Genomic DNA, 27,833 nt, shown 5'->3' with positions numbered 1-27,833 from the left:
TATAGGACAGAGAAACATCGATCTGAAAACCGCGAAATCTCACAGCTGTTTCTATAAAGCTATCTACACACTTTTTCTCTGTTTCTTCATCCACTGATTCACTGTTGTAATACCTATAGAACATTTAACATCACAATCTGTAATAAGCTTTATTATTGGAAAATAATTATTTGAAGGACTCGCTAGTTAGTACAGTAGGGAAATTCTTGAAGGATTGAAAATTATACTTAATTGAAACACAGAAGTTAATAAGATGTCATCCATACGTTGAAATAACAATCAGAATTATAATAATTATCTCATGGGAAATTGAAAGGACATTTTATTTATATCATGTATGCAATTGCTATTTAAACAACAATGTGTCACCACTACACAGATGCCCCACTCGCACTATCATTTTCTATGTTAAGTTGACCGTAAAATTGGGTTCAGAACTCTAATTTGGCATTAAAATTAGAAAGATCAAATCATAAGGAACATGTATACTAAGTTTCAGGTTGATTGGACTTCAACTTCATCAAAAACTACCTCGACCAAAAACTTTAACCTGAAGCAGGACAGACGAACGAACGAACGGACGAACGGACGGACGGACGGACGAACAGACGCACCGACGCACAGACTAGAAATCATAATGCACCTCTACTATTGTAGGTGGGGCATAAAAATAGATAAATGAAAAAGGTGCGTTGCATATGATATTTGTAAAAGTAAAATCACAAAAATACTGAACTCAATTCAAAAAGGAAAGTTCCTTATCAAATGGCAAAATCAAACACATAACAACTCTTATGTCCAATAATAGGCTACGTAAAATCTTTAAATTAAATTCGATTAACCATACATCTGCGACTGAATATTCCCAACAATTTCTGATACTAGGAGGTTTTAAAAAATTTTAATCTATTTATTTTACATTCGAATTGTTTTCAACCAAAATTGAAGATAACATGTCAACTACATATGTAAATCTCATCTAAACTACGAATAGCATCTTCCTCGGTAATTGAATTCCATTCTTTAGGAATAATATTTGCAGAAGTCCGAAAGAACTGCCGTAGTTCATCCTTCCTGTTGCATATGAGCCATTTCCAATACTTAAATTCACCAGCAACTACGGCAGGAAGGATTTCCCAATTAATTAAGGGCTGGTCATTATTCGAACATTTCGGAGGATTGTCTTCATTTATTAGTTTAAAAGATCTATGCGGTGATCTGATTAGGCTATTGCAATTTTCCAACATGATAGTATTACTATCGTCCTTTATAGATCCGTAAGCAACCAGAGGTCTATGTTGGATACATTTATGTTTATTTTCATGTGTAATATGTTCTATATCACTATACTGACATGGTTCGTGACAAAATGGACAACATTCAGTACAACCCCAAAGACATTCTATTATATAATTATATGGGTCCACTCTCCATTTAACGTCATTAGTGGTAGTGTTTTTGAAATTTGCAATGATTTCGCTATTCATGCTCTCTAAATTTGAAGCTACAATGTCAATGAATTCTTTCACGAAGTCATTTCTAAGGGACTGAAATTCACCAAGATCTTTCGACGAAAGAGGCAGCGATTTTAAATTTTGCAAAAAACATTTTGCCCAGTCAGATAAATCATTTATTTCACCTTTTCTATGTTTTGTTGATGTTATTATTATTGCCAACTTAAGTTCATCAAAAATCTTTTCGACTTCCATTTTAGCAATCTTTGCGTACACATGCAGCTTATTCGGACTTTTCTTAACAAAAATTTTCTGGTCTGTAAATGATACAAGCCATTTTTTGGCAAATTCATTGGGATCAAAAATAAATTTTATAATATTGCTGACGTCAGTAGAATCAAACTCAATCATCATCTGTTTCAATACAAATGATTTCTGGCAATCAAACGTGAATGTAATAATAAATTGTTGTATTTTAAAAGGCATCAAAGTTGATACATGCCAGCAAACCTTTTTTGAAATTAAACATTTGAAATCCTTTGCATAACTTGTCATTTTGTCTCTCTCAGATGCTGTTCCTATTTCATGAGTTGTACTCCACGGGATAATATGAAAATCTTGAATGCGCTCTTTCTTTAATTGTAATAGTTTATCGTTTGCATTATTTAATACGATTTTGCTTTTCTCATTTAGACCTGATATTATACGTTCATTTGCATGTCCTGTTTTTAAAACCGATTTCCTTAATTTCTCGTTATATTTGTCAACAATAGTTTGCAATTCAGCATTAATTTCTTTAATCTTTAAAGAAAGTGTTTCAGGGGATTCGCATTTCATAATTTCACATGAAACTGTGCGTAATAAGGTTTCTTGAATCATTGCATACTGATTCCATTGGAAGTTCCGTAGCATAGTTCTGGGATCGACTGTGAATGAAGGTTCTTTGGAAAAATCTCGAAAAGGCTTTTGCCGAAGAATCGAAACTGATCTTGATCTCCAACGCATTTCAGAACCTGTGAAAAAAACAATACACTATCAGTACAAGACACACTCATAAATCTGAACTGTTAATCTATAGCTCCTCTTTTTTCTGTACTTACACAACCTTGGCTTGAAATATCTGACTTTTAGTTTTCAAAATAAAGGTCAAGCAAAAGAAAACCGCCCCGGCGTCATGAAATATACTGAGTAAATGTTGATCTATGAGTTTCAATGTCCCTCTGGTATTTGGCGCCCCTCTTTTTCAAACACAAGAGCCTTACCCATTTAGGCAAACAGAATAAAGAATACAAAAAGAAAATCCATCTATTTTAGCAGAAAAAGAACCACCAATGGATCGTCAACACGATGAGAAAATCCTGCACACGAAAGCGTACTTCAGTTGGCCCCTTTACACTAACATATACATGTTTAGCAAAATTGATGCTACAGTAAAACTCCGAAACAAACGATGCGTTGAACTAATAAATTTAAGTCCTTCTAATAATTAACCAATAACTTTACCGAAAAATGAACCTAACAATGATATATAATGTCAACATAAAGGTGCTGACTACTAGGCTTGTGAACCTTAAATCTTCAAGCTTGGTAACACAGACTACCTTAAAAATACATACGAAAACACGTTGACGTAGAACAACAATAAACAAGTAAAACACAAAAATGTTTTTTTCTATCAAAAGATTAAAAGTGCCATTAGCAGGATTTAGTCTATATTTAACAGGTTGATGGTTTACCTAAAATGAAGTTTATGTACTCATGTATTGTTAAAATGGAAATCGGGTCTTTCGATAAAACAGATTGGCCGAGTTTTAGTTAATTTTTTTTACAGTTTACATTTTCCTTGGTTAGGTTCGATAATGTGAAAGTAGAGACATAAATTGGACAAGATATTTGACCGCCAAATCTTGAGGAATGCTTTTGTTAGCAAACAAGAGAACAGTTACTATCGATTGCAAACAAGCATAGCAGGAACTAAACGCACGTTAACACCGTGTTGACATATTTCGTTTGTTTACTTGAATTTCCCAGTTTTCAAATGTAAGAACGTTGCTGTAATTATGATTAAGAGATCACGATGTTTACTTAAGTCCGTTTCTTCTGTGACAACGGTTGTTTACTGCAAATTTCGTTTTTCTATCAGTTGCGTGCACTTTTTATTTTCAAAGTAAATATGACCATTTTAGTCTATAATAGGAAAGCCACAACCATGATTCATCTTATTGGTATTTTTTTCTAAACTCCATCTTTTTCTAATGCAATACGTGTTTATGTTTATAGTCATCAAAGGTACCAGGATTAAAATTTAGTACGCCAGACGCGCGTTTCGTCTTCATCAGACTCATCAGTGACGCTCTTATCAAAATATTTTTAAAGCCAAACTAGTACAAAGTTGAAGAGCATTGTAGATCCTAAATTCCAAAAAGTTGTGCCAAAAACGGCTAAGGTAATCTATGCATGGGATAAGAAAATCCTTAGTTTTTCGAAAAATTCAAAGTTTTGTGAACAGGTTTATAAAAATGACAACATTATTGAGATTCATGTCACCACCGAAGTGATGACTACTGGGCTGGTGATACCCTCGGGGACGAAACGTCCACCAGCAGTGGCATCGACCCAGTGGTGTAAATAGTTATCAAAGGTACCAGGATTATAATTTAGTACGCCAGACGCGCGTTTCGTCTTCATAAGACTCATCAGTGACGCTCATATCAAAATATTTTTAAAGCCAAACTAGTACAAAGTTGAAGAGCATTGAAGATCCTAAGTTCTAAAAAGTTGTGCCAAATACGGCTAAGGTAATCTATGCCTGGGATAAGAAAATCTTTAGTGTTTCGAAAAATTCCAAGTTTTGTGAACAGGAAATTTATAAAAATGACCACATTATTGATATTCATGTTTAAATATGCATTATGAGTTTTTTAATGAAAAATGGAAACACATTCATTCAATTTTTACAAACCTTTGCATATGGTTTCTGTAACGTTCCCTCCAACTCTAGATTTGAATTCGTCTCTTGTTTTGTCCTGTAAAACATTAAAGGTTCATTTTTTTGTTGTGCATGCAGAATTTATCTCCATTTCTAAATGTTTCGTATAATAAAGATAAAATCAACGTTTTAAAAAAAAATAAACATATATATTAAAAGAATGAAAGAAAGAACGATTTTTTTACAGTCTATCTGGCGTCGCAATCAAGGGGTGACATCTTTAAACGAAAGAAACATCTTCATTTTTCACAACTTAACACCAGTAGGTTAGTGGGCTAAGTAAATAATGAAATTTTAGTATTTTTCATTATGATAACTTATTCAATACATATCACAGTATCTCTTATAACAACATTTTTTTTTCTTAAAATGTCCTGTACCAAGTCAAGAATGTGGCAACTTTTATCAAATAGTCCATTTATGTGTATTTAGGCGTTTTTAGTTGTTGCACTTCATTGTTTTTATTGTTTCGTTGTTTTCCTCTTTTTAAGTTTTCAACCCAGATTTCTTTTCTCTCATCGATTTATTACTTTTATCCTGCAATTGGGTGTCCTACTATACAGATACAGCCCTACAGATATCGCTATGCTGTATCTGTATACTATACATATATCGCTTTAAAGCTCCGCCCACTGCCGGACTGAGTATTGTTTGAACCTGTGTGACCTCAGAATGTGTATTCCAGTTGCATTCCAATGACGATGACAATTGTCGATTTCAAAACTTGAATGTGTATGATTGTGTTACAAAATCAACCATGTCAATTTCAGCATGCATGTTTATTGAATTTCAAGTCTGAAGCGTAGGACAACTCGTACACTTCTGTTTCAAATTTGACAATGTTTTGTTATTTGTTTTTACTGTTGAAATTAGTTGTTATGTTAAAATAGATAATTATTCACCTTGAGCGATGTATTATTATTGACCATTCGAGATTCTTTTTTTGCGAGCCCGTCTTCAGCGTAATGTGTGATTTTGATATTACTACGCGGGCCTCAAGGGATTACAAATCGAAAATAAATACTAAATATTATGTTAGTTTTTGTGTCTTTTAAAACACAAACAATATACAGAATTAATTGCAGGATAAAGAAAATAACTGTTTAGTGTCTTTAAACATCAGCTGTATTTGTACTCGGCTCGAAACAGGTGTAGTAGCTCGCTAAAAGCTCGCATACACCTTGTTTCCTAGCCTCGTACAAATACAGCTAATATTTAAAGACACTAAACAGTTATTGTCTATATAAACAGCGGTATACTACTACTGTCTTTATTTACAGTTTGTTCTTTTTTTTTTGCTCACAAACTACCAAACAATATGTCGACATTATTTAAACCAAAATTTATCCAATTATTGTAATATCTCAACGAGAAACTTGACAAAAAGGCCTGTTTATCTTGATTTTTCATATACCTAGAGCAAAACACATGTAGGATCTGAAGGGAATTAATAATATCGCTTACAGGTTAAAAGTTAACTCTGCGATTCGAACTTTTTTCACTTTATTCTTAATAATAGCGATTATACCGAGAAAAAATGGAAACGATATCTGTAAACCGTTTGTTCATTCATGTTTTTGTGTTTTATTCATACATATATCAATTTGTTTTTGTTTTAGATTAAACAAATGTGTGTGTTACATTTTAATGTTGTGTCGTTGTTCTCCTCTAATATTTAATGCGTTTCCCTCAGTTTTAGTTTGTTACCCCGATTTTGTTTTTTGTCCATAGATTTATGAATTTTGAACAGCGGTATACTACTGTTGCCTTTATTTATACATAATGAAACGTCTTAAGCATGGGAAAACTTACAATTTCATGCCCTAATAAAATTTCATTCATGGTTTCCCCGATATATTTGTTGTCCTTATTTCCCACTTTGATATCGTCAACTAGTGGTTGTCTGTCTGTTTCCTTCTTGGTAACATTGACTTTATTGTCGTTTCCTATAATGAGGGCATTTGCTGATGGATTGTGTATCTCAACTTTTATGTACTGGTTGACAGTTTGAATCAAGTTGGTGCCGACTTCGGTCTACAAATTTTAATATATATATTTTTCAATCACTCATATTTCCTTTTCACTAGCTAGTTTAATAAAAAATAAACGATTAAAAAGCCTTCTATAATAAGGATAATGGTTTTGACTAGACTCCAGATTGAAAAATTTTCTTTTCGTCATCTTTTTGAAAACTTTTATTGTTAAAAGAGATGGCGTATGTCTGTTTGTCTAATCAATTAATGTACATGCAAGATATCGTAATTGGTAGCAACATTAATATGTTTGAGGGAATTTCCTGTTTTCATTTTAGTCAAATTTCATTTTGCTTCAATTAAGAAAAATAAATGCGTCCTTTCCGATTTTTTGCCTACGTGGTCTCCCAGAATAATGAAAGCTTCGAGTGATAGGGGTTATTTATTCGATTTCTGTGTTTTCAAGACCAGGATCAAAAACTAGTCTGCTTTTAGTCAGATAAATGTGTCCTTCTAAGGTGACAAGTGTGCATACTGTTAATTTGTAAACTACTTAGATGAACATGTCGATCTAGAAAAAGCACAAATAATATTAGAATCGTATCAACACAGTCTCGTCCTAAATGTTATTTTGATGTGCGGTCACCTCAATAATCATCAGTATCTTTTAAGACAATTCATAAATGTCTGTTTTGTTGGATACAGATAAATGAAAGCTTTCAAGATTCTGAAAATATAATTAACAGATTTTAATCGACTACAAGCGAAGTATCTGAATAGTTCGGAAAGTACCTTTGTAAATAGTTGTAAAAGATTACTGAACTACTCTAAATGGCTATAGATCAGTTTTTTATATGAGGTGTCCAGATAATGTTCTGTATTCAGTTAAAAGTTTAATTTTCCAGTGATAATATTACAATTATGAATTTAAAACCTTCCTCCTTCATACATATTTCTAGGATTTTCTTCTTTGTATTGCGTTTTACTGTTTAAATGTCTACCATACAGAAAACTCTGATTCCTTATCCGGTTTTGGCTGTACTTTTTGTCGTCCTTTGTGGTTTATACCTCTTTATCCTTATAATACGCTTGGATTTTTCAAATGTTTTGGCCTCGAGCATTTTTGAAGAGACATTGACTGTCAAAATGCGCATCTGGTACAGAAAAAAATGTACCGTTTAAGTAATCAATACATCTTATAAGAAACATTATGGTTGTTTAATTTAGATTGATATTTCCGTTGATGATTTTTAGTGAGTTAGCTGCGAAGTGCAGTTTTGCATAGTTTTTATTTAAACTTACTATTTGTGTGTTCTTTTCACCAACAATATCAGATTCTGGTTTTGGCGAGTCACGCATATCATCATTTGAAACTGCTCCTTCATTTTGGCTATCGACTCTTTGAGTTTTGGACATGTATGTGTTCTGTGACTTATTTCTATCGTCAGTACTTATTTCTTTAAAAGAATGGTCTAGCGTAGAGGTTTTGCTATCAATGTTTATTAATTGAATATCAAGATGATCTTTTGAGTTGAATTTCATACAAGATATAAAACCTTGCACACAGTTTCCCATGATTATACGTGTGCTTTTTACTGCAATTATAAAACATAGCAAGTAAAAGTGATAATTTGTAAAATTTGTTGTGAATAGTACGCTATTATAAGACATTGGACTTTTATTTGACATTGTTTATATAATATTATATTGTAATTTTAATTATAGTAAATGAATCATACTAGAATATTCTAGATGGATAGTGAAAGTAATTATGTATATTTATGTTAAGAAAGTGTTGGCAAATTCCGAAATTAACCCTGTTACTTAAAATAGATTATCATTTCTCTAGTTAATTATAGTTTGTTCTAGATTTATAATGTTCTTATGAATTTAGTATATAAGTAACGGGTTTTTATGGATAATTATCATTGTAAAAATAGTAGTAACAGAAGTATAAAGGTATTATCAGTTGAACTAGAAAGAAAAAGACGGATTATTCCAATGTGGTATTTATATTAACTGTACATATTGTTAATAACTGTTAGTTATTGGATTAAAGATATCAAAGGATTCCGTGTTAGTCTGATTTCGCCACACATTGGTGAACAATCATATAAACAAGAAGAATGGATTATTGATAACAATAAAAACTAAAATAGAAATAAGAACAAACATTCAGAGAGATGACAACGTTATAATGTACAAGTATTGCCTTCATCAAAACTTAAAATGATAACATAACAGATTATAAAACCATGATCTTTTTTTCGCCAAGGACAACAAACTGCTGGTATCATTATACTTATATTTACTTGAGGTTTGAATGTGGATGTTTCTGCTCTTTGATATGCCCGTGTCTGTAGTGACGTTTTAAATTTCACTGAATGTTATCTATGAGTATTGGTTAATTATTAAGTCAAGGATCTGCAATATTACCATTACTTTTCTTCATTTGTTTTATGATTTGGTATGAAAAAAGCGACTGATAACTTATTACACACGGGATAGCATGTCATAATTTTTACAGTAAAGTTATTCATAAAGTTCAGAACAATTACTTTGGAGTTCATTTTGTCCTTTTGTAGCCTGAAGACGAAGAATATCTGTATGTAATTTGGAATAATTTTATTAACAATTCTGTACCTATATTTTTCTCATTCATTTCCTTTTGGCTACTAGTATTCATGACAAAACAAAAAACAGATTATTTGTTTTTTAAATGAAAAGATTGAATCAAAGTTCGAGTTGATGTCTACATAGTTATATCAGTATATAATATATATGAGATGTAACGCGAATGTCTTTATTTTAAAATGTCACATTGCTAATGACTTTTCTTGATGCACCCTCACCAGCAGCGCTCAGATCAAAACAATTCTAAGCCGTGGATGTACAAAAACGTTAAAACGTGAGAAGTTTATGACTACGTTTCTAAAAGAAAAGACAATTTTATCTTTGGTTAACCTTGTCCATGTGAGTAACATCTTTGTTAAAAAAAATAATTCTGAAATTCTGATGTGAGAATTCAAAAACATGTGTTATTCATTATGTAAAATAAACTGTAAAATTTGTAAATATTATTTTAGTTTAAATTCATGTTTTCAAAAAATGATCGTATTTGTATTTTTGCTTCTCTCGGTCGTAATGGTTTTTATATAAACCGGATGAGCTCCTTACAAGTTTTATCGTACTAAATTATAATCGAATGGAAACTTAAAACGATTAAATTGTATCACAATTTTCATAATTTATCAGATAGTTTATATTTTGACTTCCTTTACTCTTTATTTTTATTTCGGATTAATCTTGAATAATATTATCACCAAAAAGATTAAAATGATACTGATCTATTGAGTGATTCAAACGTTTCGTCTTGAGTAGACATGCACCAATTATAAATTAGTGTTGCTGTAAGACGTCATGATCTTTTAATCTTATTATATTTTCAATACCTACAACGAGACCAAAGTCATACTCACCTGCAATGAGTGGGGTTCAAACTAAGAACCTCAGTACTGAAAGGCTAGTGAACCAGAAAATGCAAGTTAAAGATAAATGCTTATTCAATTAAAGCTTGAAACACAACGAATTTGAGTATCCACAATAGCATAAGTAAAACAATTAACGAGATATATCCAATTTAAAAATATAGATAAATAAGAAAAATCGTCTTTGGAAATGACACGCTAACACCAGTACACATTGGTTTATAAAATTAAATTTCCTTATAGGGACAACTTATTACAGATATGAGTCACGTCACCAACTTAAGCATTTTATAGCTGACTATGCGGTATGGGCTTTGCTCATTGTTTAAGGCCGTGCGGTGACCTATAGTTGTTAATGTCTGTGTCATTTTGGTCTCTTGTGGACAGTTGTCTCATTGGCAATCATACCACATCTTCTTTTTTATATTAACTTGTAATAGTATGATATGAGTAGTGATTTATTTTTTATTAAACATTTAAAACAAAAATGATGAATGAAAGATGATTGTCAAATGAATTACACTTCAACAGCCATTGATCGTCACATAATATCTGCATACTTTAATTAAATTCTTAGTATCTGTTTTTCAAATATACACGTTATGTTCTTTGTAACATATTTGTGTATTTTCATAGTGATTTAGACTATAACACAATGTTGACTGTCGTACCCCTATTTTTCACATTTTTACCTATTTCGTCTGTTTGTTTTGTTCACATATCATTGTCAGAATAATGGAATTCGATGCAACTGCCATACAAGTGAGAGGTTAAGCTAGGTTAACAAACAGGTTTAATCCACCATTTTCTACACAAGATAAAATTGAGAATGGAAATGGGGAATGTGTCAAAGAGACAACAACCCGACCAAATAAAAAAACAGCAGCAGAGGGTCACCAACAGGTCTTCAATGTAGCGAGAAATTCCCGCACCCGGAGGCGTCCTTCAGCTGGCCCCTTAACAAATATATACTAGTCCAGTGATAATGAACGCCATACTAATTTCCAAATTGTACACAAGAAACTAAAATTAAAATAATACAAGACTAACAAAGGCCAGAGGCTCCTGACTTGGGACAGGCGCAAAAATGCGGCGGGGTTAAACATGTTTGTGAGATCTCAACCCTCCCCCTATACTATCTAACCAATGTAGAAAAGTAAACGCATAACAATACGCACTTTAAAATTCAGATCAAGAGAAGTCCGAGTCTGATGACCAAAGGAAATAAACAAAATGACAATAATACATAAATAACAACAGACTACTAGCAGTTAACTGACATGCCAGCTCCAGACTTCAATTAAACTGACTAAAAGATTATGATTTCATCATATGAACATCAGGCACAATCCTTCCGTTAGGGGTTTAGTATCATACCATCATAATATATACGAGAAGAACATAACCCGTGTCATGCCAACAACTGTTTTTAGAATAAATGTGTTTAGTTCCGATGCAAAGACCTTATCAGTGACTCAATATTAACGCCAAAATATGCAATCTTTAATGACTTGACAACAGTATCGTAATTATATCCCTTCTTAATAAGTCTATTCAAAGGTTTTGTAAGTTTCTGAGATGAATACTGACACCTTTGTGCTTTATAAAGAATATTTCCATAAAAAAATTGGATGTGAAACACCTGAACGTATTAGAAGTCTGCATGTTGAGCTATATTTACGAATGATGTCTTTATACCGATGATAAAATTTAGTAAATGTTTTGACTAGTTTATGATATCGAAAACCCTGGTGTAATAATTTTTCAGTAATACATAAATTTCTCTCGTTAAAATCTAAAACATTGTTACATACACGAGCGAATCGTACAAGTTGAGATATATAAACACCGTAAGATGGTGAAAAGGGAACGTCACCATCTAAAAACGGATAATTAACGATAGGAAATGAAAAATCATTCCTTTTATCATAAATTTTAGTATTCAGCCTTCCATTAGTGATATAGATATCAAGATCGAGAAAAGGGCAGTGGTCATTGTTAGTATTAGCTTTATTTAAAGTAAGTTCAACAGGATAAATTTCATTAATATACATACTGAAGTCGTCATTATTGAGAGCATGCTTGTTCGAAGTCAGGTTCATGATTGTTGTTTTCCATTAGTTTGATGTGCATGTTTGAGCTTTTGATTTTGACATTTTATTTGGAACTTTTCTTTTTGAATTTTCCTCAGAGTTCAGTATTTTTGAAATTTTATTTTGTACATGTATATTTATCAAAATGTATAAAACAACAGTATGTCAAGCGAATAAACGTGGAGTTGGATACAAAATACTTAAATAACTAACATTTATAGATTACACATATGGCTATGCATGATATGATGTTTACTTACATCATGTGATATTCTTCATCTACAAATAGGTGTAAAATCTACGGCAGGATGTATTGTCACTTATAAATTTAGGAAGTATTTTATCCTGATTATATTTTCGTCAAACTGGTTTTGTTAAACTATCATTTTTGGTTCAAACTGGAATGATAATAGCACAAAAGATGTTGAAAATGGTGTCATCTGTTCAGGTGAAATCCAAATGTTTTATCGTGAGTAGACTAGCGTAAATTAAAACTCGGTTTTCTAAACAACATTTGTTCAACCGAAGTCATACGCACCTGCAATGTTAGGAATTCCAAAAAAAAAAAACCAATCTGATAAGCAGTTGAGGTGAACTATTTAGTCCAAACAACCATCGAACACATTGTTTTGGTAAATGCTAATCCAAGTAGGAACAGACTTTAGTTTAGGCTGAACAGTTGGACAGATACAAAAAAAAAGTCTATCTGCAGAAATATACACAACTTAAAAAGTAAGGCAAATAGAAATTTTTCCTCATGCATGTATCTTAAAATATGTCCTGTATGTAGGTTTATATATTATATATTATCGATAAACATGATGTTTCAAACAACCAGGATAATATAATTACTCTCACAAGTTCAAGTGTTGTTAATAATTTGAAGGTTATTTTCGTACTAACAATTCAAGTTTGAATTCGTGTTAATCATTGAAATTGAAATATCCGTACAATTTAATAAAATCCTGTCAAAAGGCCAGCAAAAACTTATAAAATTAAATTCACGGAAGTATTTATGTCAACTATTGTTTTTAATAATACATATAAAATATATAATTCTTTCGCTAATTATTGGAAAAGACCATATGCTAATTCAGTTAACCGAATATTTTATAAACGCGTATTATTAGTTAGGAATGAAATCTTTATTAAGAAGTAACCATAGGGATATAGCTGCATTCACAGCTTTATAAAGAAGCCAACCCCATAGTTGACAGTAAGCTATAAAAATCCCTAATATAATTTTTTTAAAATTCCATCCGGTTCTTACTTTTGCTAAAAAAAAATAAATAAAATGAATAAATAACCAAGTGTTTCAGACTTTTACTGTTTCCAATAAATATGTGGCAGCAATAAAAAATTTGATAAATAACTTGATATTGATATTTTATAAGAAATTAAACTAATATGTTATATTATACTTATCCACCAAGAGAAATAATACGGTGAACATAATATATTGTATATTTTGTAATTATTTGGTATATCTTATGACTGATAAAAGAATTTACAATTGCTAGTTTGATTGTGGAGTTATCCATTCAAATTTAACAAAAATGTGAAATTTTATCAACATGTTAGATATAAGGGATAAATTAAAACATAAGTCCGAAAGCCACATTGTTTTTATCGCTTTATATCCTGCCTTATGAATAGTGTTTCCTAACACCGCAAGATCAAAATAATACTGTATCAGTCGGTGAACGTCTGACACAGCGGTATAAAAATAAATTCAGCCTTGTAATCAAGAGGTAATTGAGATTTGAACTGTGACGTTTCATTATTTTCTGTCAATTGTTTATCTAAATTACGACATCATATAAAGTTTAGGCTAGATTTTTTTTTAAAATATTCAAAGAGTAACATAACCAATGTTCTACAAACTGGCACATTAACTGTTTCCTTTAAAAAAACAACATCTAACAGATAGAAGCATGACAAAATGTTTTAAATTTTCCCGAAAAGTTGAGCTTTATATTTTTATATATGGGGCATAGGTATTGTCATTTACAAACAGGTCTTTCAAAAGCTCAAAATCAACCTAAGAAAACTAACTTTATATAGTTTCTAAAAATTTAAGTACGATTTCATTAAACATATTTACGATATCAATTTAATTTCAACTGTTCAGCATTTCAACAATTATTGGCTTTAGTTAAAAATGATATTCGGGGCCAACATTAATCAATCGTCTGCGAACTATACCAATTGAACTGCTATAGATGCGCATTACGAGATAAGTGTACATGTACTTAGTAATTTTTGAAACCTTTTGTTCTTGTTGAACTGTTATAAATATGTTTATTCATCTATTCTTATTGATTATTTCTAAAGCTCAGTGTGATGTTTAGTAATGTTTTTTAAAATCTTTTTTATTTATACTCTGATCTTTACATTAGACCAAAACAACTTATTTAGTTATTTTTTTTATACATATAGATTCCTTTAGAAATATTTGTATATACATGTTTCATACATCTACATAACACTGATTATTTTGTCATTTTAGTTCTGTTTGTGTTTATGTATTTATTTATCTATCTATGTATATATGTCTGATCAAATATGTGAAACTATGATACAAATAACATAAATCATTGTATTATGGCTGGCATCTGCAGTGTAATAAAGCTCGAGGTTAAAACATATTTGAAAATGCCCAATGAGTATCTAATTCAAACAAAGAATTTTCAAATTAGCAAATATTATTGAAAAATATGTTTGAAAGTTGACGAGGGGAGAACAAGAGACCAAAAGTAACCTGGACAATTTTCATGCCAGCATAAATAACAACAATACTATATTCTATAAATTAAAGCGACCAAGTACAGAGAATGACATATACAAACGAAATACAAAACAAAACAAAAAAGCATGGAAAAGGCGAGTTTACATTGGTAGTAATATGAAAAAAAAGTCCTAAGAAAAAACAACATGGTAGTGTGATCTAGCCATGATGACCAATTTCTCGTTTATCAAAGTAAGATTTGGATATGGATATAAAAACCCATTTATATGAGAAAAAAACCAACAAAAAATCCTAACTCCGAGGACAATTCAAAACGGAACGTCCCTTATCAAATGACAATATGAAAAGCACAAACACACAAAATGAATGGACAACAACTGTCATACCCTTGACTTGGCATTTTCCCATGAATAAAACTTCCGGTCCCAGCAAAAAAAAAAAACCACCTGCACGATGGTTCCACAAAATTGGTAAACGACGGAAAATGTAACGTCCGATTGTCTATAGTTGGTTGGTTTTACGTTATAAGATTTCTTTTAGATAGTTGGGTTAATATCTTTATTGCGCCTGCAATTGAGGAATACAAAAGATCTCTTTGTAGAGATATAAGACATGTTTTTTTTTATACAAGCGACTGATTTTTACATTTGTGTTGATTTGGAAAAAAGAGGACCATGGAATAAATGTGTAAAACGGAAGGAGGAACGAAATATACCAGAGGGACAGTCAAACTCAAAAATCGAAAATAAACTGACAACGCCAAAGCTAAAAATGAAAAAAAGACAAACAGACAAACAATAGTACACATGACACAACATATGAAACTAGAGAACAACACATATTACCCAACACTGGGGGTGATCTCAGATGCTCCGGAAGGGTCAGCAGATCCTGCTCCACATGCGGCACCCGTCGTGTTGCTTGTGTGATAAAAAATCCGGTAAATAGTGTAATTCGGTAGGTCACATTTAAATGTATTCAAAGTATTGAATTTTCAAAGAACTTATTGTGTGAAAAATGTGATTTTTAACCACGATGAACCGCATCACGAAAGTATTTTCGGGGTATGCTAATTTACGGAAAAAATGAATCACACTTCGTATCCCGGAAATTTACTCACATATGTGAAAATGTCTCAGATTCGAAACGAGGCTTCATACATATCCAACTTTACGATACGGACTGAGCTACAGAAGGAAACGTTACCATAACCGACTACAGAGAAACAATTGCGTATATTGCCCAAGTTATCTATTTGAAAATCATAACATGTATATCTTTATTTCCATTTTTTTGTCCATTCTCCATTCTATCTCGGGTGTAACAAAGATTAATTCTTTCCTAAATGTTTTGTTCCAAAAGTACACTTTTGAAACTTTTGTTGACTTGGTTACTTATAGTTGTGAACAATACAAAGGGATGAACAATTACTATGTTTGCAGGCGTTTTCTTATATGCATGTAAATGTTGTAAGACTTTATTCATGACAAGATGTATTTTTTTTTACTGTGGATTCCTTAATTTTCGTGGGAACCTATTTTTGTGGATTGAAGAAAACTTGCCTCTTCGTGGATATTTGATTTCATTGTTTTGGCAAATTCTGTGTTTATTGCTATTAAACAATTGTAATTTGTTGAACATTTAAATTCTTAGTTTTCCTGTACATGCGAAATCGACGAAGATTGGTATTCAACGATAATTAATGAATCCACTGTAAAAGTTATCACTATAACTAAGGTGTCTGTTTACCGATTTGCCTGCACTAATACTCTTATTGATTTTGTAATCACAGTATATTGTTTAACCATAGTGCACGTGGCAATTATATCAAGCTGTGGAATCTGATGTCTTCTAATTAAGTGTATACTCACATAAATGCTTGTATTAGAGCAAGTTGTTTTCTTTAAACAGATATTATAAAGTTTGCATCAATACAATAAAGAAAGAACATTTGCTTTTTTGAAATGATTTAATGCTTCAAAATATGGTAGGATGGAATAACTTGATGATAGTTTAACATTCACATCCAACTATAATGCTACATTATAGTTTCTGTATGAGGTAAATGATTGCTACATAATTCTACAGAAAAAAAACCATACATGCAGAAATGAAATTCATTGACAAATGATGGTGTTTCATCTTAAAATTTACTGGAGTGTTTGTTTTCAACAGTTCATTACATATTATTTTTAAGTCAATGAAATTAATGCATTTCTATACTAGCACATTGACGATTAACATGATAAAGATCTATTAATTAACATTCTTGCATACAGTAATACAGTTCTTGACAAATAATATAGTATGCATCTTTATAATTTGCTGGATTTAAATAGTTAATGACATAGAGACATTCTTGAACAAACTAAAAAGTAGAAATACGATGTTTTGCATTACAAGTACAATATAAACGCACTATCTTAGTTGTGTATCCTAACTCGAAATAAGAAAAAAATACTTTCTCCAAAGAATACTTTGTTCAGAAAAATCAATTGTTACTCAGTATTGTAGTATTAGTAATATGTGTTATTAAATAAAGTCTAAATCAATACATTTGAAAACCCAAATGATGTATACATATTTGATCAAACCGTTTTTAAAGCAGTCGTCAGAAAGAAGAAGGACATGTACCTGGTTCTACAGAGAATATGCTTTTCACACGAGGATACTCCCTCTCTCGACGACCTTTCTTATGTACATATCAATAAGAAATTGTTCGAACTCATTTAACAGGGATTCTCCAAAAGAAAACGAACACTAAATGATGAAGCACAAATAAACAAGCTGACATAGAAACAACATGCCAATTCCAACTTGTAAGTAATCATGTCTTCCCAGACTAAAATATCAATCAGTACACATTCAACGGACTTTGTGTAGACGTCATAAACAGTCCAAGAAACGCATGACTTTGTGCAGAACTATGCTATGAGTAAACAGTATCGACAGAATGTAGGATCAACGAGTGCACTAACTGTACAATGGTATATGAATCAATATATAATTAGCTATGCTTTAATTTATCAAAAAAAGCATTGTTAGTACCGATAAATAAAGTGTTTCTGTATTTCACTACGGTGTTAAATTAATAACCTGTAAATACTAGTTTAGTTAAAGACCATTGGATTGTATCTAAATGTAAGAATATGATAAACAATATAGGATGTGATAGTCTGTTTTTAATAAAAATTATACACCTACAGCCAAACTTTTTAAGCATAGTTTTGATCTATTGAAGAATTTAAGAAAAGTTTGAATTGAGATGTTGTAACGAAATCCCAAAATTTATTATGTAATAACTGTTCATTGAAATAAAAAAAAAACGTACTAAGACGGGCATAGCGAACAAGTTGTGAAATATAAACATCATAGTAATAGGCATAAGGAACATTACCGTCCAAAAAAGAAAAAGAAAATTAACAATAAGTAATGAAAAATCGTTCCTTTTGTCGTAAATTCTTGTATATAAAGTTTTCTGTGTAAATCTGAAATATCCATATCTAGAAAAGGACAATTATGGCCAACTGTAATAGAGATGTTCAAGTAATTGCCCTCGGGTAATATGTCCACCTCAGCAAAATGCTAATTACCGATTACGTACAGCAAAATAATGACATCATTATAACAGGTAAGTTTTTTTTATTGATAAATTTGTGTGGCATAATGATTTACAGAGTCGTTACTGTCAATATTTAGAAAATATACCATAAAAAACACGTTATTTTTCCTAAAAATTATTTTGTTAAATATGCTTTATAAAAAAAATAAGATAGTATTTTGGTACTTTTTTTCTCAAAAAGTAAATAACCTCTCGGTGTTGAATGATGTTAGGATTACCTGTAAGTGCAAAGCATAAAAGATCATATATAAACTTAATATAAATTTTTTTTTCTGTCGATGACGATTAATTATATATGTTTAATGCAATCAATTCAAAACAAGCATTGCTGAATGGTTGCAGTTGATTATAAGATGCGGTTTAAATAAAATAATGGTATTTGAGCTATTTACAAAATGTATTTCTGCTGAGGAAATATTATATATTGCAGTATTCCAGTTATTTGTGTACTTCACAGTTGGTCACTTATTCACTATTGTTGCCAGCTTTGTTATCGGTTGAATCTGGAAAAAAAACCAAACAATCATAATATTTGTATCTTTTTACTTTAATTTGAGATTGAGTCATTAGTTCCCTAGAAAAACTGTTTATACGGCGTAACCTTTAAGTTTAATTAATTTATGAGCAAAATATGTTCTTATGAATTAAAGTCTTTCAATTTCCAAATTTAAATCATGATTATAGTTAAAAATATATCATTTTAACTCTAAACTAATTATTTCATTACAAAAGTGAACCAGCTAATGCATTTGTGATGCCATCTAAATTTATAAAGATAAAATAAAATTGAGAAAGGAAATGGTGAATATGTCAAAGCGACAACCACCCGACCATAGAGCAAACAACAGCCGAAGGCAACCAATGGGTCTTCAATGTAGCGAGAATTCCCGCACCCGTAGGTGTCCTTCAGCTGGCCCCTAAAATATGCATAATAGTGCAGTGATAATGGACGTCATACTAAACTCCGAATTATACACAAGAAACTAAAATTTAAAATCATACAAGACTAACAAAGGCCAGAGGCTCCTGACTTGGGACAGGCGCAAAATTGCGGCGGGGTTAAACATGTTTATGAGATCTCAACCCTCCCCCTATACCTCTAGCCAATGTAGAAAAGTAAAAGAATAACAATACGCACATTAAAATTCAGTTCAAGAGAAGTCCGAGTCTGATGTCAAAAGATGTAACAAAAGAAAATAAATAAAATGACAATAATACATAAATAACAACAGACTACTAGCAGTTAACTGACATGCCAGCTCCAGACCTCAATTAAACTGATTGAAAGATTATGTCTTCATCATATGAATATCAGGTACAATCCCTCCCGTTAGGGGTTTAGTATCATACTATCATAAAATATATGAGAAGAACATAACCCGTGTCATGCCAACAACTGTTTTATTTAGAAATAAATGTGTTTAGTTCCGATGCAAAGACCTTAGTTTTTCCAAACAATACTTGGAGTTGTACAAAGCGCGTTTCTTTGAGTATCAAAATAAATAAAGATTTAAAACAAGAGAAAGTATGAAAACCAAATTGGAAAATTCAAGCAAGCAAAACATTATATCAAAGTGTTTTTCAAAACATTTTCCTTTAAAAATATTAAAAAAATCATCCAACTTAAAATATTTACCGTCATTTCTCAGTTCCTGTTCTTTTTTCTCTAATATGTCGATGATGGTGTCATGGCCATTTTTTTCGGCATACATAAGAGCTGTCCATCCATATATGTCATACTTGGTCTTGTCACAATCATTGTTGATAAGAAAGGTGACAAAACGCTCTCGGTCAGACTCAACAGCATTCCCTGTTCTGGTTGATGCCCTGTGGCTCCGACACGTTTCTATCAGTGGTGTATTGCCGAAATAGTTTATACAGTTGACTCCCGCACCTTTTGAAATGAGATCTGTAGCCAGCTGGAATCGATCTCGCCGTATTGCCTGAAATAAAGCACCAGTTCTGTCATTTTCGTCATCTTTTGTAAATCCAGCTCCCATTTTACTGAACAAGTCGGGGCAAAGGAATCAAAACTTCAGAGAAATGTACCAGTCTTCGATTCTCAGGCAATAATGCATTGTATTTAAGATATATTTCTTATTATACGTATGTGTTTCTTCATTTAAAAGGTCACTTTTCTCACCTGCTTTGTATATGACGTCACTTGAATTATAAGCTAATATAAAATCTCTAGCAATCGAGGATAAGCCTGTGTTAACCTTTAAAAATGAATGCGATTCTCTTAGGTTTTCTGCGTTGCCATGATTTTTCTCTTTCTTGTAGAATTTAAAACTTGAACATCGATTAATATGATTATCTTCTAATCTTAAATAGCGGTTTAAATCACTGTGATTTTTCAAAGGGAGGAGTTTTTGAACAGCCAGCATGAACGGCTGTCGTATCTAGGTCAAATATGTCAATTTCACACTGCAACACATTACAGTCATAATAAATAAATACGTAACAACATGTTCATCCTTTAAGAGTTTGAAAGTCTTTCAAGTTAATGAAATATATTAAATGTATGCCAATTTGATAAATTTCATTATTCCGCAGTGGTCAATATACGCATGTGCAAAAACAAATTATTGGATTTAGAGCATGGGTTTATTCATGAAGCGAAAAAAAATCACGTCATATTAGAATGGTTGATTGATACGTTATGTTTCTTACTTTACAAGTCTTTCGGTCCTAGATATAAGACTTCTAAAAAAAGTTAAATCACAAAAATACTGAACTCCAAGAAAAATAAAATAATGAGAGGAGTTGCGATGACAAACTGTTGCAGTAGTACATTAAAGTAAATACGTTCAAAGAGGCGTAACTCCTAGAAAAAAATTGAATCGCAATTTCCTGTCGATATGCACAACTACATAGTATGTCCTTATTATCTGAAAAGGTTTCGTGAAATTCTGTTGTGTGGTTTGAGAGGAGTTGCGATGACAAACTGTTGCAGTAGTACATTAAAGTAAATAAGTTCAAAGGGGCGTAACTCCTAGAAAAAAAATTGAATCGCATTTCCCGTCGATATGCACAACTACATAGTATGTCCTTATTATCTGAAAAGGTTTCGTGAAATTCTGTTGTGTGGTTTGAGAGGAGTTGCGATGACAAGAAACAGGACTGACGGACTGACGGACGGACGGACTGACTGACGGACGGACTGACTGACTGACGGACGGACGGGTCAAAAACATTATACCCTCCGCAACTTCGTTGCATGGGGTATAACAAGACAAAGAGTACAAGGGCACAGTTGGTTGTTATATGCAAGCCAATGGTATGTTGAAAAACTCGATATTTAATCAAATCTCATGAGTTGTTTAATTTATATAATGCATTATTTTGAATAGGAATATGATCTTAAACATGAAATGAGGGGTTCCTTCCAAAAGCAAACAATTTTAGAGTGAGAAGTGCATAAATCTACCACAACTGTCAAGACATCATAACATTAAAACAAAATTACGAGAATGAATAAGTTATTTTCTTATAATTATATGTAGTAAAATTGAGAATGGAAATGGGGAATATGTCAAAGAGACAATTGTTACAACCCGACCATAGAGCAGACAACAGCCTAAGGCCAGCAATGGGTCTTTAATGCATTGAGAAACTCCCGCACCCGAAGGAGTCCTTCAGATGGCCCCTCAACAAATATGTATAATAGATCAGTGATACTGGACGTTATACTGAACTCAGAATTATACACAAGAAACTAAAATTTAAAATTATACAAGACTAACAAAGGTCTGAGTCTCCTGATTTGGGACAGGCGCAAAAATGTTTATCTTTTTTTATTTATTATTTATTTATTTACCTGGTTCAAACTATAGTATGTATAATTAAGATTAGTATCTAACCATGTGTTGTATAGAATTATATAATATATACTACACATGTACATTAGCTGTGTTTTTCATTACCATTGACTTTATTTGTTAACAATATGTGTAAAAGTGAAGCGAGGAACATTCAACCTCCTTAGTCGAAAATACGACCTCATGTCTAAAAAAGGAAAATACCAACAGTCTAATAAAAGTACACACAACAATATACAGAAAACTAAAGACTGAGCAACACGACCCTAACAAAAACTTTGGGTGATCTCAGGTACTCGAGAGCAGATCCGGCTCTACATGTGGCACACTGTATTTGACTGTTGTGGTAAACATTATATATCAAACATGAGAAATAACTATGTTTCCCTTGGTATATAAATTATTCTTCCATGAGTAAATAATTAATGCATTCTATGGGCAATGTTTTATGTTTCTCGTGGTTTTGTAGTTTACATCCTCTTATAAGCAATAACTTAAAATCCTGTGTTGTAGAATGTATGCCCAATGTGATAAATACTTTATTACTCATTTGGTGAAATCAATCTCCAATTAAAAGTTATAATCTAATGAAAACGTTAAACGCTCATATGAACATGGTGAAGGATAAAAAGTAATTTCAAAAATAAGACAAGAAGTAATTGTAACAGGATGCTGTTACGAAGTCTCCCAAACAAAGCTCCCATAACTCGCCATTCATATGGTCCCATGTTCATTTGATTTGATTTTTTGTCCCATACAAGAATATATATGGCTTACGAGTGGGGATCTCAACCATTTACAAGTATTCAAACAGGAGGGGGTGGTGATGACCCTAGGGACTTTACCTACATTTCATTTGATTTGTTTTATTTTCCCATACAAGAATATATATTGTTTAGGGTGGAGATGTTGACCGTTTACAAGTTTTCAAACAAGAGGGGATGGGTGACCCCCTCGGGACTTCCCTTTTATATCATTTCATTTGTTTTATTGTCCCCTACAAGAATATATATGGTTCAGGGGTGGGGATCATGACCGTTTACAAGATAATAGCACATTCTCAAATTGAACAGGGTGGGGGCGACCCCCAGGAACTTCCCTTTAATTTCATTTGATTAGCCTTGTTGTCCCATACAAGAAAATATATGGTTTAGGGGTGGGGATGTTGACCGTTTACAAGTTTTCAAACAAGAGGGGGTAGGGTGACCCCCTCGGGACTTCCCTTTCATATCATTTCATTTGTTTTATTGTCCCCTACAAGAATATATATGGTTAAGGGGTGGGGATCTGGACCTTATACAAGATAATAGTACATTCTCAAATTAAACGGGGTGGGGATGACCCCAAGGAACTTCCATTTAATTTCATTTAATTAGTTTTATTGTCCCATTCAAGAATATATGAGGTTTAGGGGTGGGGATCTGGACCGTTTACAAGATAAAAGCATATTCTCAAATTGAAGGGGGTGGGGATGACCCCCCAGGGACTTCCCTTTTATTTCATTTCATTTGTTTTATTGTCTCCTACAAGAATACATATGGTTTAGGGGTGGGGATCTGGACCATTTACAAGATAATAGCACATTTTCAAATTGAACAGTGTGGGGAGAACCCCCGGGGACTTCCCTTTAATTTCATTTGATTTGTTTTATCGTCCCATTCAAGAATATATGAGGTTTAGGGGTGGGGATCTGGACCGTTTACAAGATAAAAGCATATTCTCAAATTGAAGAGGGTGGGGATGACCCCCAGGGACTCCCCCTATATTTCATGTGATTTGTTTTATTGTCCTTTAATCATTTCTGAAGACTACATGTATTTATCACTTACAGTTTTCAAGTTATATTCATTTGAAAATTTTAGAAAATAAAATCCCTTAGGGTTCTATAGTAAACCCCTCCCTTCTATCTGCCCCCCAAAATACCCCTTAATAGACCCCAATGCACAAACGAAAGATCGATGGATCACCTAGACATATTAGTCTAATGTTCTATGAAACCCTAAGTTAATCTGACCAGGGGTTTTGGAGAAACGCTGCGGACAAGTTCATTTTTAATGTGGCGGAAGAAAAAGAAAAAGAAAAAGAAAAAGAAAAAGAAAAAGAAGAAGAATAATAAAAATAATAAGAACTGAGCAAAAACAATAAGTCTCCAAACTTTGTTTGGGAGACTTAATAAGGAATCATATGTATGAGCAAGAACATACTCTCGAAATTTCAAACTACTGTGGATTCATTTTTTTCGTTGGTACTATTTTTCTTGGATTAGGGAAAGTTTAATTTCTTAGTTTTGCCGAAGCATGCATGCACACCTATATATGATTTGTTATTCGTTGAATGTTTTAACTCGGGGTTTGCCTGTTACTACAAATCCATGACAATTGGTATCCGACGTAATAATGAATCTACAATATGCACTTAGTGTAACGACAGCTACTCAAGCAGAACATATTGTTGTGTACATGCGAAACCAAAAAAAGGTTGTTTTTTTTTCTTATTCAAATACCATATTCTATCCTAAATGGTTTAAAAAATAAAGTATTGTACACATAACCTGAAATTGGACATTTTTAAAATTCAAAGGTCAGTAATTCGTCACAACAATGACATATTTTGTATAAGACATATACCAATGCAACGAATTAGCACAACAGCTATATTAAATTCATATTTTCACAGCTATTTATAATGATCATGAGTAAACAACAGAAAAACAGGAAATGAATCATTAAGTAATTGATTTCCTATATAATAAAAATTTGATAAACATAACAAATAAATATGAAATGCTGATCTTATCCAAATATTTATTTGTTAGAGAACTTAAGTTTTGAATTTTGGGCTGTGGTAAACAATATATATATATATATATAAAGAAGATGTGGTATGATTACCAATGAGAAGAATCTTAATTCACAAGAGTCCAAAATGACACAAAAATTAACAACTATTGGTTACGTACGACCTTCAACAATGCGCAAAGTGCATACTGCATAGTCAGCTTGAAAAGGACTGTATAATGTAAGACTCCTGTGTTGAATAACTTATTTCCTCTGTGGTTAATGATAATATATATCCTGGTTACTAATGTGTTTTATGCGGTGGTTTATTATGTATGTCTTCTTATTAAAATCAATAATGTATCCTGTGGTATTTAAGTGATGTTTACAGTGGTAAATAATGTAAAAGAGGACCGAGAGATACCAAAGGGACATTCAAACTCATGCATCGAAAATAAATTGACAACGCCATGGCTTAAAAAGAAAACAAACAAATAATAAATACAAGACACCACATAGAAAGCTAAAGACTAAGTACAACCCCCCTGTTCATGAGGTATAACATGTATGACTTCTGTTATAAATGATAAATTTCTCTTGTGGAAAATAGTCATTGTGTCTTATGGTAAAACTGGCAAAAGATACCAAAGGGACTTTCAAACTCAAAGTCGAAAATTATTAGTTAAACTGACAACGCCATGACAAGAAAATTAAAAAAGATCAATGGACAAATATTAATTCATCAAGACAATATTAAAAACTCAGGACAAGGAAACACGAAATCCAACAAAAACCCGGGGGTGGTCTCATGTGCTCAAGAAGGGTAACCAATGTATTATTTTATGTCCCCTGTTAAAAATCATTAACGTCTCTTTTGACAAATGATCAGCGTTGATAACAAAGATATACTTAATCGCATAGTCTTAAATAAAATGACAATACATTGCAAAAACCGGAAAACGATTAAAGGACAAACAGCAGTAAACTAAACACAAGGCAGAAAATTAAAGACTTTACAACACCCACTAAAGTCGGGGGTGATCTATGGTGCGCCAGAAGGATGCGCAGATCCTATTTCTGTCAATTAGCACAACATTTCCTTTTATAGCTATTTTTGATTCAGATTTACACATCTATATGTTAGATAACAAAATTAAGCTGTTTATGAAGTTCAGAAATTAATAATATTTTTAATAAAAATAGGATTAAATATGAAAAACAAAAGCAAAAATAAAATGCTGTTTCAAAAATGTACTGATTTTGTAGAATACAATCATGATAACGACACAATAAACAATTACCTTTGAAAACATGGTAGCTGATAAAAAATCAACAAACAACAATTTCTTTTTATCTATATAAAGATATTTTACAAATATTTCTGTAACTAAATTTGCAATAATTATGAACCGACATATGAACTAGACGTTTAATAGTTTATAAAATTGTTTATCAATTTATATTTATAGCATAAAACTTTTATTAAAAAATACATGTATTACAAAAGCTAATGCATACTTAGTAAAATAAAGTTTATCTCTTCATGTCCTTACATAATATGCCCTTTTAACGAAAGCCTTGGTACAATAGATAGATAAAAGGGTTTTTGTATTAGATACTGTAGAAGAAAAAACAATTATGACTAATAAAGCATGTCAAAATTAAATATTACTTATGCATATGCCTTAAAAACTGCGCATTCGTTCTTCTGCAGGTTATGTGGATTGAAACAGTGAACAAGATTGAGTATGGTATTGACAATATTCGCATTGTAAAAGTATTTGTCCAGCCGATTCCAATACTTTCATTCTTAGATGAGAGACAATATAGGTATCAATAAAAAGTTTTATTCCACTATTGTTTATTTAAAGTACAGTAATCTACACTTTGTTCTTATATGGGTTGAACAGTCATACTATATTTCTATCACCTGGAATTGAAAAAAAAAATACTTGTATTCTACATGTTCCATATAATGAAACAGTAAAATGGTACGACATGGATTCATTGAAAGAAACAGTTTCAATATCGGTTACGTTTAAGACAAAATACTGACTTTTAAGGGTTTAGTATGCATATAATGTGTCATAGTTTAGTAACTGCTGTTGTTTTCTTTTTATCAGCATAAATTCTGAAAACTGACCACTACAACTCAAGCTAATGATGTATGAATATACGTCACTTCATAAACACTTTGTAAAATAAAACATTCCCGATTAACGTGAGTTATATACAGTTAATACTAAGACTCATTATAATTCTGCATGCACGGAATAACTTTGTTAATGTCTCCACGAATGTGTCTTCTGTAATTAAAAACTAAAAGCACAACGAGATGTAATGATAAATTAATATTCTCTTTTAAATGAGTTCTTCTTATCTGTTCATTGGAATTTAAGATTGAAACATTATACCTATATCAAAAGTTTTGCCTCGAAAATCAAGTAACAGAAATTTATAGTCGAAATGCGCATCTGGTGCAGAAAAACTAGTACCGTTAATGCTACTAGAGCATTAACCCCCGTATTAAACTTCTTATGTCTTACTTGAATATAGATCAACCTTTTTATATATTGTTTTCAACATACTAACTTATGTTAATACGAGTAAGTACAGATACCTTTAAAAAAACGCTGAGTATGGACAAAACTTGATAAATTTCTATAACAATTTTAAATTCTTTGCATATGCCCTGGTAATAATAATTATAACAGGTAACATGGAAATTGTTATTTCAAATTGAATGTCGGTTTACGAATATTCAGATAGTTTTTGAAAAAAAAAATATTCGACCAGTTGTATGTGTCCTTACACAAAGCACACTTTGCATAACACAAGTTTTATTATTTTGTTGCTTTTTTAAATAC

At 31.8% G+C, this 27,833-nt stretch overlaps 1 protein-coding gene and 1 long non-coding RNA gene across 3 annotated transcripts in view; both read right to left on the bottom strand.

The window, feature by feature from the left end:
• Nucleotides 1–627: 627 nt before the first annotated feature.
• LOC143042311 (uncharacterized) lies at nt 628–12,761 on the bottom strand. Of its 2 annotated transcripts, none has more exons than XR_012967939.1 (5): nt 12,536–12,761; nt 7,719–8,011; nt 6,256–6,477; nt 4,417–4,480; nt 628–2,467 (listed from the first exon to the last, which is right to left on the bottom strand). It is a non-coding gene; the product is annotated as an uncharacterized LOC143042311 (long non-coding RNA). The 2 variants fall into 2 exon arrangements; XR_012967940.1 differs by lacking the exon at nt 12,536–12,761 and adding an exon at nt 9,896–9,948.
• Nucleotides 12,762–26,434: 13,673 nt separating this feature from the next.
• LOC143042307 (phospholipase A and acyltransferase 2-like) overlaps nt 26,435–27,833 on the bottom strand; it is a 54,695-nt gene continuing 53,296 nt past the window's right edge. The window contains exon 6 of the mRNA XM_076214579.1: nt 26,435–26,896. The gene's annotated coding sequence lies outside the window, so the exon portion shown is untranslated. The remainder of the gene's footprint in view (nt 26,897–27,833) is intronic.

This window comes from Mytilus galloprovincialis, chromosome 8 (assembly GCF_965363235.1).
Source record: "Mytilus galloprovincialis chromosome 8, xbMytGall1.hap1.1, whole genome shotgun sequence".
Lineage (NCBI taxonomy): Eukaryota > Metazoa > Mollusca > Bivalvia > Mytilida > Mytilidae > Mytilus > Mytilus galloprovincialis.
The sequence above is the reverse complement of the archived record's forward strand: the minus strand, read 5'-3'. Positions and strand labels throughout refer to the sequence as shown.